Source organism: Aethalodelphis obliquidens, unplaced genomic scaffold, assembly GCF_003676395.1.
Source record: "Aethalodelphis obliquidens isolate GAN/ISIS:26980383/991018 unplaced genomic scaffold, ASM367639v1 scaffold4, whole genome shotgun sequence".
Lineage (NCBI taxonomy): Eukaryota > Metazoa > Chordata > Mammalia > Artiodactyla > Delphinidae > Aethalodelphis > Aethalodelphis obliquidens.
In genome coordinates this window covers 67674110-67686171 of record NW_020837948.1, presented here as the reverse complement: position 1 = coordinate 67686171, position 12062 = coordinate 67674110, and the positions used below count along the sequence as shown (strand labels likewise).

The following is a 12062-nucleotide window of genomic DNA, read 5'->3' as shown; positions in this document are numbered from 1 at the left end:
AATATGAGTGCTTTGAGAAGTTTACTCTGTTGGGTATTGAAAGCAATTAAAGTTAAATAGTGTGTATGTGTTTTAATTTATACCCATGTGATGATGAAGTGATATTTGAATGTGAGTTGTTGTTTTTTTTTTTTTTTTTTTTGCGGGATGCGGGCCTCTCTCTGTTGTGGTCTCTCCCGTTGAGGAGCACAGGCTCCGGATGTGCAGGCTCAGCGGCCATGGCTCACGGGCCCAGCCGCTCAGCGGCATGTGGGATCTTCCCAGACTGGGGCACGAACCTGTGTCCCCTGCATCGGCAGGCAGACTCTCAACCACTGCGCCACCAGGGAAGCCCTGAATGTGTGAGTTTTTGATTTACAATGACAGAATTCAGAAAATGTAATCCAGAATGCAGGTTTGTAAAAATCAATCTCTAATAGCAAAATAAACAAGGATAATATAAATGTAACATTGTATCTGATTGAATGGCTATTGAACCTTGGCATTTGAATTCACTTATTTAATATGGAAGTACTCAATATTTGACTGTCCTATGGATACAGCTTTCTCCATGTTTCCACTCCCCCCGATCCCTTTCAAAAATTTCTGCAGACTCCCAGGTTGTTATATGGCCTATGTGAGTGTTTAAAAATGAACCAAATTTGCTTTTTTATTTTTGAAAATGTTGTGACACCTCTTGAGCCCTTGCGTCCCATCCCTGTTATGTGGCTGGAGATACACTGAGGAGTCCCAGAACCCTCATGTTGTCAGTTTTGCAGGCCCTGGTGTGGCTGGAAGCTTAATGAGCCCTGCTATCACCTTGGTCGGTTGGCTTAGTCCTCTGATCCAGAAACCTGCTCCTGTCTTTCATCCGTGCATCATGTCATTGGAAGGGAAGGCATCCCTTTCACCATAAAACCCTCCTTTCCATACTCATTTCACCCCAGAAAGCTACTAAGGTACAGAGGTGTAGAATAGTACTGTTCTTAGAATCATTTATTGAGTCAAAATAACCCCCTAGTTTTCTTGCCTTACCAACCAGGACACATTCCATTCAGAAGGAGCCCTCAGCCCATGCTTGGTGCTCTCCAAGCTCTTCTCAGCCACTCATATCTCCTGCTGCTGCCCACCCAAGACACCTAGGCTTATTTTCCTAAATCCTAGGCTGTTATGAATAACACAGTTAGAATAGAAAAATGAACCACATCACTTTCTGCTTTAATGTAGAACTTGGTTCATCCTAAAACTGTCTTGGACTCTAATTTCTCGCCCACTGGAACTTCTTTGCAGCCTTCTTTTCCCCTGACACCTAGTTTTTCCTCAGAGTGGGAGGTGGGTAGGATAGATTCTTTCACTCTGACCCAGCTCTGCTCAGAACTGTGTTGGGACTGTAAATCTGTGGATCAGCAGAACAGGTTTAAATGAATAATCCATTAGGTTTAGGCTTTTCTATTGATTTAAAAAAGCCTATTCTGCTTCTTTTAGATCCTGAGAATGTGAACAAGTAATTATATTCAATGCTGCATAAGATTGCTTGTACATGTTTTTAAATGAACCATTATGACACAAATTACCTTGAAAATGTAATATTACCAGGTCAGATGTTAGTATCCTTTTGGAGTCTGTCATCAATTACATGTTCAGATTACAGACTGAGTAAAGGTCATTCCTACTCACTAATTCTGCCAGATATACTGCCAGGTGGGAGAGCTGCTTAAGAAGGCAGTTTAGTTTAAGGACAGGACATCCTCTTACAAACCTATCTCTGAGGTGGGAGCTATTTGCATTAACGTATTTATTCATGAATTTTCCGGAGCATAGGGAGAATGATTGAAGTTTCCCTTCTCCTTGAGAATGCATGAATTTAACTTTATTAGTTGTTGTATGCTTCTCGATTTTTAGTTGGAAGAGCTCAGAGGGCCTTGATTTTTTGCTCTCAAGAAATGGGCCCTTGGCTAATCTGCCAAAGGCAATCTTAGCCACCTTTGGGGTGTCTGAAGAAGGCTTGTAAGGTCAGGGCACCAATTCTCACCAGGGTGCCCCCGTTCAGGTGTCATCTCCACTCGCATTGATAGAATTTTATTTATAGCTTTTGTAAATTAAGATATTTGTGAAAGTTAATTTGGACGAGGAAGTCATTATCCAAGGAAGGAACACAAATGGGGGGAAATAATAACAGAAACAAAGGCTGGTTTAAGTTCGAGATGGTTTTGAATGAAAGCAGATGCACAGATATATCAATAGATTAGGATTGTAGGTGATATTTGATGGTAGAGAATAAAGCTGAGGTATTGCCTCAGGGAGTCTCATCTCAAAGAGTTAGGCTTGAGTGGGGAGTCCTCCCTGGTAGCCCTGAGAGAAGGGAACTAATATTTAGGCACCTATATGCACCAGGTGCCTCTGTATACATCATCGCCTTTGAATAGATGATGGGCCTCACACTGCCAGGGAACAGTTCCACAGAGAGGAGCACACTAGCGGAGACTTGGACAGAAGATAAGCAGGGTTAAAGGAGCAAATTTCTCCAAGAGCTGTGCATAGATTGAAAGCTTCAGACACAGCTATGACATCAATGGTGTAATGACCACAGAGAAGACATCAGGCCCAGAAAGAGGTGACACAAAGTTAGAGACAAAAGCTACAGAATCAAAGGAATAGTTGAAATACGAAAATGCTGGACTCTAGAGCTACACCATGCACCTTACTGTGATTAGTTTTAATCGTTTGTACCCCTAAGATGAGCAGTTACCAGACTTACTGAGATTTCTCTAGCCTTCATGGTGACTTATACTCCACAGTTCCTGAGTTCTTATTTAGGACAACACTATGTTGTATGTATTTGTCCACTTAGGAGTAACTAGGGGTAGAGGCTAAAGAAAAGCCAGCGAGAACTCTCTAATTCTTCCTTCTTCCTTTCTGAAGGTCTTTGAAAGCCAAGGAAGTGAGGGACTTAGGCTTTCACCATGGCCAGGGGGACTCCAAGGTGGCTGGAAAATCACAGTTCTTGCCTGGCTAGTGTTGGCTTCCTTAAGCTGTAGTCATGAGGACGAATTTCCCCACATTCAGGTATCTAGGAGCTTTCTGTGATCTTCTAAGACAGGTAACATGTACGTCTATGCCTCTTGGGCTCTGTAGATATATATCCCTAAAAGAAAGCTCGGCGACTCGAATTTCTCTGACACCATGTACTTAAGCTTCTGGATTCCTTCTCACTTCTTGGAGAACAGTACCAGAGGGCTGGAAGGTTTATCCCTATTCTACTGGGACACTGCAGGACTGTGCAAGTGCTTCACCTGAACCTAAATTTCCATAGGTTCATATTCATTTGTCCAGAGGTGATTTGTTCAGGACACCTCTGTGTCAGAAGATGCCTTGCTCATTACGGAAGTATTCCATAACGAAATATGAAATATGAAGTCATAAAATGTCAATATAAAGATGTGCTATATCTATTTCATTATTAAAAAGATAGGAAAATTGTGGTTCACATTGCAGTTTCTGAGGAGACCTAAAGGAATATGAAATTGATTTTAGTCCTAATCACGCTGTATGCCACTGAACCGAACTGGTCTCATGTTTCAGTGCTGGAAACAAAGGCAAAAAGGTCAACCCTAGACTCTGAAGCACAAATTCCAAAAGAGCCCCATTGCCCTTTTTTTTCTTGTCCTTTGCAAATAAATAGGGCTCCAAAGGAGAGACAGCCCAACTAGGAAGATTTCAAAATATGACTCTTCCAGATCCTCCTTGGGTTCTCCAGTTTGGAATAGAAACCCTGACATTACTGCAGGCTGTATAGGCTACGGGAGTTCAGCCTGAACCTGTATTCTACAGCAGGAATCTCCAAACAGGCGGCAAGAGGAGATAGTTCCTATTTTCCAGAAGCCTTGTGATCTCTGAGGTGTGGGGTGTGGGAGCTGGAGATACTGAGGGTGAAGTGCTCAGATGGGAAAGAAGTATTGCTGAAAGGGCATGAGTATGGAAGAATCTGGAAGCAAGGAAATCAGTTAGAGTCTCCTGAGCTACTTCAGGAGAGAGTTGATGAGGGTCTCACCTAAGGAGATAGAGCTGGGATGAAGAAGGGAAAGAATATTTGAGAGATGTTTCACAGGTAAAATCTTCAGTACAACCATACCTCTTAAACTTTGAAGTTTCAGTCTCCCTCTCTGGTGATGCACGGGAGCTTCAAGTGTGAGAGTGAGAAAGCTCAGGATGGATGCCCAGAATACAGACTCAGCTTCATTCTAGTCGCACACCTTGCAGTTGACAACCTCTACCACCACTACCACCAATGCGAAGTTATTTACACCTCTAAATTTCCTACATTCAGCTCTCTCCTGTGTTCTCCTCAGTCTCCCCATCCCGTGGGATATCCTAGGTCCCAGTTTGAAGTATCAAATTTTATAACTAATTGTGATTCACTTCGCCATAGTTTTAAATTTTTCATTTTGGTTTATTGTTTTAAAATCAACTCTTCCCCTAGGAGATACAGCAATGATAGAAAATAAATGAAACCTGTGCTTATTACAACTCACCCTACATAAATCATCTTACCCTTGGTGAATGGGAAAATGGCTATTCGTGTGAGGCTGAAAATTGAATGTACTCGGGCAAATTAAGGAGCAGAAAATGAGTATGAAATGAGAGCATTCAAAAAAGGTTGTTTTAAGACGTTTCAGGTTTGTTTTTCCTCTTCTGCTCTAAAATATTCTGTGTACTAAGGACTTGCCCAGGAGTCAAGGGGAGCAGCTTCTACATTATCAGAGTCAGTGTGAACCTGTATTATCAGCAGGTCCACAGGACCCTAAGCATTTTTCTCAGGATTAGAGAAGATGTGGTAATCATCACACAGAGCTGGGTCTGAGTGAAATGAGAAGCAGACCAAAGGTAAGAGGTCTCTAGGCAGAAGTTTTTTCAAAAGTGGTTTCAGACTTCCCTACACAGCCAAAGTCCCCAAGAATTTAAGTACAGATCCATGAGCAAAACTTGGGATTTGAATCTGAATTTTTAAGCTTGGGCCCTGGAAATGTGCATTTTTATAAAAGCTCTTGAAGTGACTAAGAGACATGATCAGGTTTATAAACTTCATTTCTGGTAGTTGGGACTAGAATATAAGAAACTAAGAAATGGGGTTGAGTTTTCCCTTTAATTACAACCTTAGAGAAGTACCTCTAGGTTTTACTTCTTTCTTATAAAATATGAGGCTCCCAGATCCCTCCAGGATCTAAAATGTTATGATACAATAAATAAGAGTTTTAGCAGTTACATTTCTGTTTTTGCGCCTTTGGGTTTAGAAACTAATTTTCAGAGCTTGCTTTTAATGTAGATGGAGTTTGTGGCTGACTATAGCACCAATTCAAAGGATTCCAAGCAGGTTTTTCTTCCTCAGAACATCTTCTACACCAGCCTGCTTTCAGTTTCGGAAATTTGTGCATTAGAGGAATGGGTTAAAGTGAGGTCTCTTTAGTTACATATTTAAGTCCCCTTTTGTAGGAGTTAGTAACTGCATTAGCAAGTTGATAATAGTTTTGTACCAAATATTGTAGCATTTCTCAGCCACTTTTTCTATCATGACACTTATGACTAGTTGTGTTCACACATGCTTTTCTTTCTCATTGATGCAGTCAGTGTTGTGTATGATGCCCAACTGTATCTCTACTCTTTTCCTTCCTATTATGAAAGCATCTCAGAATACAAAGAATGAGAGTGACATAATTATTAGAATAACCTAGAATCTGGTCAAGTTTTATAAGAACAAAAGTATCACTAATGTTCCAAGTTGGATGTGAGTAAAAAAAAATTAGTTGAGACATGCCTCTTCTGATTGTGACTGTGTTAATTTGCTAGGTCTGCCATCAACTGATTGGTTTAAACAACAGAAACCTATTGTCTCAGTTCTGGAGGCTAGGAAGTCTGAAATCAAGGTGTTCTTCTTTCCAGGCATGTCTGGCTCTGTGTCCAAATTTCTCCTTTTTATGAGGATACAAGTCATATTATGTAAGGATCCATCCTAATGATTTCATCTTAACTTGATCACCTGTGAAGACCTTATTACCAAATAAGGTTACATTCACAGGTACTGATGGTTAAGACTTTAACATTTTGGGGAGGATACAGTTAAACCCATAACAGTGTCATTCCATTGTATGGTGGCATTGATGGTGAAAATCTAATGAATTAATTTATGAGGTGGATCATGGTCCTCGGAAATTAATAAAAACATAGACAGGTTTTTCTGGTGTGAGATGGAGAAATTAAAGATGGAGCACAGAAACTGCCAGAGGCATGACTGGCCCAGATTGAAAGGCCTTAAACTGCCAGCAAAAAGTAATTGGTAATGAAGACTGTGGGAAGGGTTGTCATAACTAGGAGAACTACCTTAAGGTAGTTGCAAGGACACTAAATACAAACTTAGCCTTCTTTATGTAGAAGACAGCTCCTACAGGGAAGTGTGGGAAGGGTAAGGTTACTAGAGTAAATTTTGGAGTAGCTGTTTTGAATCTCTGCTCCTGAGAGTTTCATAGCATTAAATTTTTATATCACCATCTTACTGTTATAATAAAAGCATTAATCACATCATTAATAAAACTAGTATTTTATCCCAAACCTGGTAGTTTTCTATTGGTATATATTAAGGTTGTACAATTGCACAGCACATATACTGTGCACTGACATGTATTTTGAAGGTAGTCTGGGAAATGGGAAGGTATTTGATGGTATTTTGGAAATACATAGTGATGCCTGCTTGTACTGTCATGAAGCAACTGTGTGCATATTTCCCCAACTTCATGATCATGTTGGTATCGTGAAATTGTTCAAGATGGGAGAATTTATACTATGGCAATTGGCAAGTGCTGTAAATTATAGCTTCAACTTTGTTTTGAAAGCTGGTTATTAAACATTCACCAGAACACCACCAGATATAAACTGTGTTTTAAACAAATTAATACACTCTGGTTTTAGGGGCACTTACAAGAAAAACTGTTTTTCCTGTTGAACAAAAGTAGCTGTGTCTTGGTACCATGCATTAGAATAGTGTGAAGATGAACAATAGGGCCAGTTTAGGAAGCAGATGAAATGAATTTGAACTGCAATCTAGTAATGGCTTCTAAAGCTCTTGAGCAAATTGCCGAGGTACTTCTGGTATGTGAAATGCATTCATTAAGAAGAGTTAAAATTCAAACTTCCTGCTTCCCTGACAGAGGATGATTAACAGGAGGGCTAGAAGGATCATCATTTCCATGGAAAACTCTGGAAATCAGAGAGTTCCAAGCTGTCATTAGTTGTTTTCAGGATTAAAAATTTTTAAAAAAATGACTAATTAAACATTTGTTAATTCAACCTGTACATTTTATGGGTATTTGGATAATACGCACTAATGTGAAGAAAAATGAGCTTAGGAACTTAGAACCTTCTTTAGGTTGATTTGCCTTTTCCCACCTGGAATTACCAGAGAAGAACAAAGATGTCACCTTTCTGAATAAGTCTGCAGTGCATCTCAAGCTTTAACGCGTTTATAGATCATCTGGGAAGCTTGTTAAAAAATTTAGATTTTCATTCAACAACTCTGGGGTGGGACCTCAGCTGCTGGTCCCCAGAACACACTCTGAGTAGCAAGGAGCTAGAAATCTTTCAGAGGATGTTGAGTGTGGAGATGCCCCTGACTGGATGTGACCCTCCTTCTCGCCCACCTTGCCCTCAGCAGCAATAAGCAACACATGATTTGAAGGTTTTCCTTCTATTTTATTCTGCTACACTTTCTTTTAATTTAGATTTATTTACTGGTTGATGGTAACAGTGTTCTGCCTTAGAAATTCCTCTGAGGTCACCACTTCTTAACATTTAAACCTGTTCTATTTTTTTTTCTCCCTAAGTCTTGAGACTAACTGGGATCTCTGTAAGTCCACACAGCTTCCAGTAGAGGTCATTACCTCGTTACAGAAATATTTTCTTTCTTTTTTTTTTTCCTAAGAGATAGTTCAGTGGCTGGGATGAATTTGCCTTCTCTGGGAGGGAGTCAGCCTAAGGGACCAGTTATCTCCAAGGCCACTGGTTTGCACATAATATCCCCTCCATGCAAAAGTGGGAGTGTCAAAGATGGGCAGACTTTTCCAATCCCCTAGGAAAAATGAAGGAAACAACAACTGAAGCATGGCTAAAGGGCTACAAAATTTAAATGCAGTGTATTAGTTTGCTAGGGCTGCCGTAACAAAGTTCCACAGCTGGTGACTTAAACAACTGAAATTTATTTTCTCACAGTTCTAGAGGCTGGAAGTCCTCAATTAAGGCATTGGCAGAGTTGATTTCTTCTGAGGGAAGGATGTGTTCCAGGCCTCTCTCTGACTTATTAGATGGCCGTTTTCTCCCTGTTGTCTTTATATCGTCTTCCCTCTGTATGTGTCCATGTCCACACTTCCTTTTCTTATAAGGACATCAGTCATGTTGGATTAGGGCTCACCCCAATGAACTCATATCAATTCAGTTACCTCTTTAAGGACTCTTAATAAATACAATTAGTGCTCACTTCGGCAGCACATATTACTAAAATAGGAATGATACAGAGAAGATTAGCACGGTCCCTGTGCAGGGATGACACGCAAATTTGTGAAGCGTTCCACACTTTTTTTTTTCTATTGTGGTGCTGATGTACCTTCTGGTTGTTTCAATATTTTTGTATTCTTTCTAACATATCTGTTAGTTTCCTAGCCTAATTTTTTACTTTGTTATTGTTCTTTTTTTTTTTTGCCACTCACGCAGCTTGGGGGATCTTGGTTCATGAGCTGGGGGTCAGGTGAAGGAAGCTTCTGTGGTGGGAGCTCCGAGTCTGAACCACTGAACTAATAGAGAAACTCAGACCTCTGGAAATATTCACTGGAGTGAGGTCTCATGGAGGTCCTTGTCTCAGCACCAAGACCCAGCTCTACACAACAGTCTACAAACTCCAGTGTTGGAAGCCTCAGGCCAAACAACCAGTAAGACAGGAACACAATCCCACTCATAAAAATAAAAAAAAATGAGACAGCAAAAAAATATGTGACAGATGAAGGAGCAAGGTAAAAACCTACAAGACCAAATAAATGAAGAGGAAACAGGCAATCAACATGAAAAAGAATTCACAGTAATGATAGTAAAGGTGATCCAGAATCTCGGAAATAGAATGGAGGCATGGATTGAGAAAATACAAGGAATGTTTAACAAAGATCTAGAAGAATTAAGAACAAATACAGATGAACAACACAATAACTGAAATGAAAAATACACTAGAAGGAATCAATAACAGAATAACTGAGGCAGAAGAACAAATAAGTGAGCTGGAAGACAAAATGGTGGAAATAACTGCCAAGCAGCAGAATAAAGAAAAAACAAGGAAAAGAATTGAAGACAATCTCAGAGACCTCTGGGACAACACTAAATGCACCAATATTTGAATTATAGGGGTCCCAGGAGAAGAAGAGAAAAAGTAAGGGTCTGAGAAAATATTTGAAGAGATTATAGTTGAAAACTTCCCTAACATGGGAAAGAAAATACCCACCCAAATCCAGGAAGTGCAGAGAGTCCCATACAGGATAAACCCAAGGAGAAACACACTGAGACATATTAATCAAACTATATAAAGTTAAGTACAAAGAAAAATATTAAAAGCATCAAGGAAAAAGCAAAAAATAACATACCAGGGAATACCCATAAGGTTATCAGCAGATTTTTCAGCAGAAACTCTGCAGGCCAGAAGGGAGTGGCAGGATATACTTAAAGTGATGAAAGAGAAAAACCCACAACCAAGATTACACTACCCAGCAAGGATCTCATTCAGATTCAATGAAGAAATCAAAAGCTTTTCAGACAAGTGAAAGCTAAGAGAATTCAGCACCACCAAACCAGCTTTACAACAAATGCTAAAGAAACTTCTCTAGGTGGGAAGCATAAGAGAAAAAAAAGACCCACAAAAACAAATCCAAAACAATTAAGAAAATGTAATAGGAACATACATATTGATAATAACCTTGATTGTAAATGGATTAAATGCCTCAACCAAAAGAAAAGACTGGCTGAATGGATACAAAAACAAGACCTATATATATGCTGTCTACAAGAGACCCACTTCAGACCTAGGGACACATACAGACTGAAAGTGAAGGGATGGAAAAAGATATTCCATGCAAATGGAAATCAAAAGAAAGCTGCAGTAGCAATACTAATATCAGATAAAATAGACTTTAAAATAAAGACTGTTACAAGAGATAAGGAGGAACACTACATAATGATCAAAGAATCAACCCAAGAAGAAGATATAACAATTATAAATGTTTATGCACCCAACATTGGAACACCTCAGTACACAAGGCAAATGCCAACAACCATGAAAGGAGAAATCGATAGTAACACAATAATAGTAGGGGACTTTAACACCCCACTTACACCAATGGACAGATCATCCAAACAGAAAATAAATAAGGAAGCACAAGCTTTAAAGGACACAACAGACCAGATAGATTTAATTGATATTTATAGAACATTCCACCTGAAAGTGGCAGAATACACTTTCTTCTCAAGTGCACATGGAACATTCTCCAGGATCACATCTTGGGTCACAAATCAAGCCTTGGTAAATTTAAGAAAATTGAAATCATATCAAGCATCTTTTCCAGCCACAACACTATGAGATTAGAAATAAATTACAGGGGGAAAAAACATAAAAAACACAAACACATGGAGGCTAAACAATATGCTACTAAATACCAAGAGATGACTGAAGAAATCAAAGAGGAAATCAAAAGATACATAGAAACAAATGACAACAAAAACACGACAACCCAAAATCTATGGGATGCAGCAAAAGCAGTTCTAAGAGGGAAGTTTATAGCAATTCAATCTCACCTCAAGAAAAATCTCAAATAAACAGTCTACCCCTACACCTAAAACAACTAGAGAAAGAAGATCAAAGAAAACCCAAAGTCAGTAGAAGGAAAGAAATCATAAAGATCAGAGCAGAAATAAAATAGTAATGAAGAAAACAATAGCAAAGATCAATAAAACTAAAAGCTGGTTCTTTGAGAAGATAAACAAAATTGATAAACCCTTAGCCAGACTCATCAAGAAAAAAAGGGAGAGGACTCAAATCAATAAAATTAGAAAGGAAAAAGGAAAAACCACAACTGACACTGCAGAAATACAAAGATTTGTAAGAGAATACTACAAACAACTATATGCCAATAAAATGGACAACCATGAAGAAGTGGACAAATTCTTAGAAAGGTACAATTTTCCAAGACTGAACCAGGAAGAATTAAAAAATATGAATAGACCTATCACAAGCAATGAAATTGAAACCGTAATTTAAAATCTTCCAACAAACAAAAGTCCAGGACCAGACGTCTTCACAGGCAAATTCTGTGAAACATTTAGAGAAGAGCTAACACTGATCCTTATCAAACTTTTCCAAAAAATTGCAGAGGGAGAAACACTCCCAAATTCATTCTATGAAGCCACCATCACCCTGAAACCAAAACCAGAAAAAGATATCACAAAAAAAGAAAATTACAGACGAATATGACTGATGAACATAGATGCAGAAATCCTGAACAAAATACTAGCAAACAGAATCCAACAACACATTAAAAGGATCATCCACCATGATCAAGTGAGATTTATCACAGGGATGCATGGATTCTTCAGTATATGCAAATCAATCAATGTGATACACCACATTAATAAATTAAGGAATAAAAACCACATGATCATCTCAATAGATGCAGAAAAAGCTTTAACAAAATTCAACACCCATTTATGATAAAATCTCTCCAGAGAATGCACATAGAGGGAACCTACCTCAACATAATAAAGGCCATATATGACAAACCCACAGGAAGCATTATACTCAATGGTGAAAAACTGAAAACATTTCCAATAAGATCAGGAAGAAGACAAGGATGTCTTGTTAAAAACTTGTTAAAAAACTTGTTATTTAACATAGTTTTGGAAGTCCTATCCATGGCAATCAGAGAAGAAAAAGAAATAAAAGTAATACAAATTGGAAAAGAAGAAGTAACACTGTCACTCTTTGCAGATGACATGACACTATACATAGA

General features: G+C 38.8%; 1 non-coding gene and 1 pseudogene across 1 annotated transcript; both read left to right on the top strand.

Annotated features, from left to right (window-relative positions):
* The window catches only part of LOC113617684 (40S ribosomal protein S12 pseudogene), a 159119-nt pseudogene that overhangs the window by 91223 nt on the left and 55834 nt on the right, over positions 1-12062 (top strand).
* Positions 8493-8600, top strand: LOC113617742 (U6 spliceosomal RNA). The gene has a single exon (XR_003431751.1). It is a non-coding gene; the product is annotated as a U6 spliceosomal RNA (small nuclear RNA).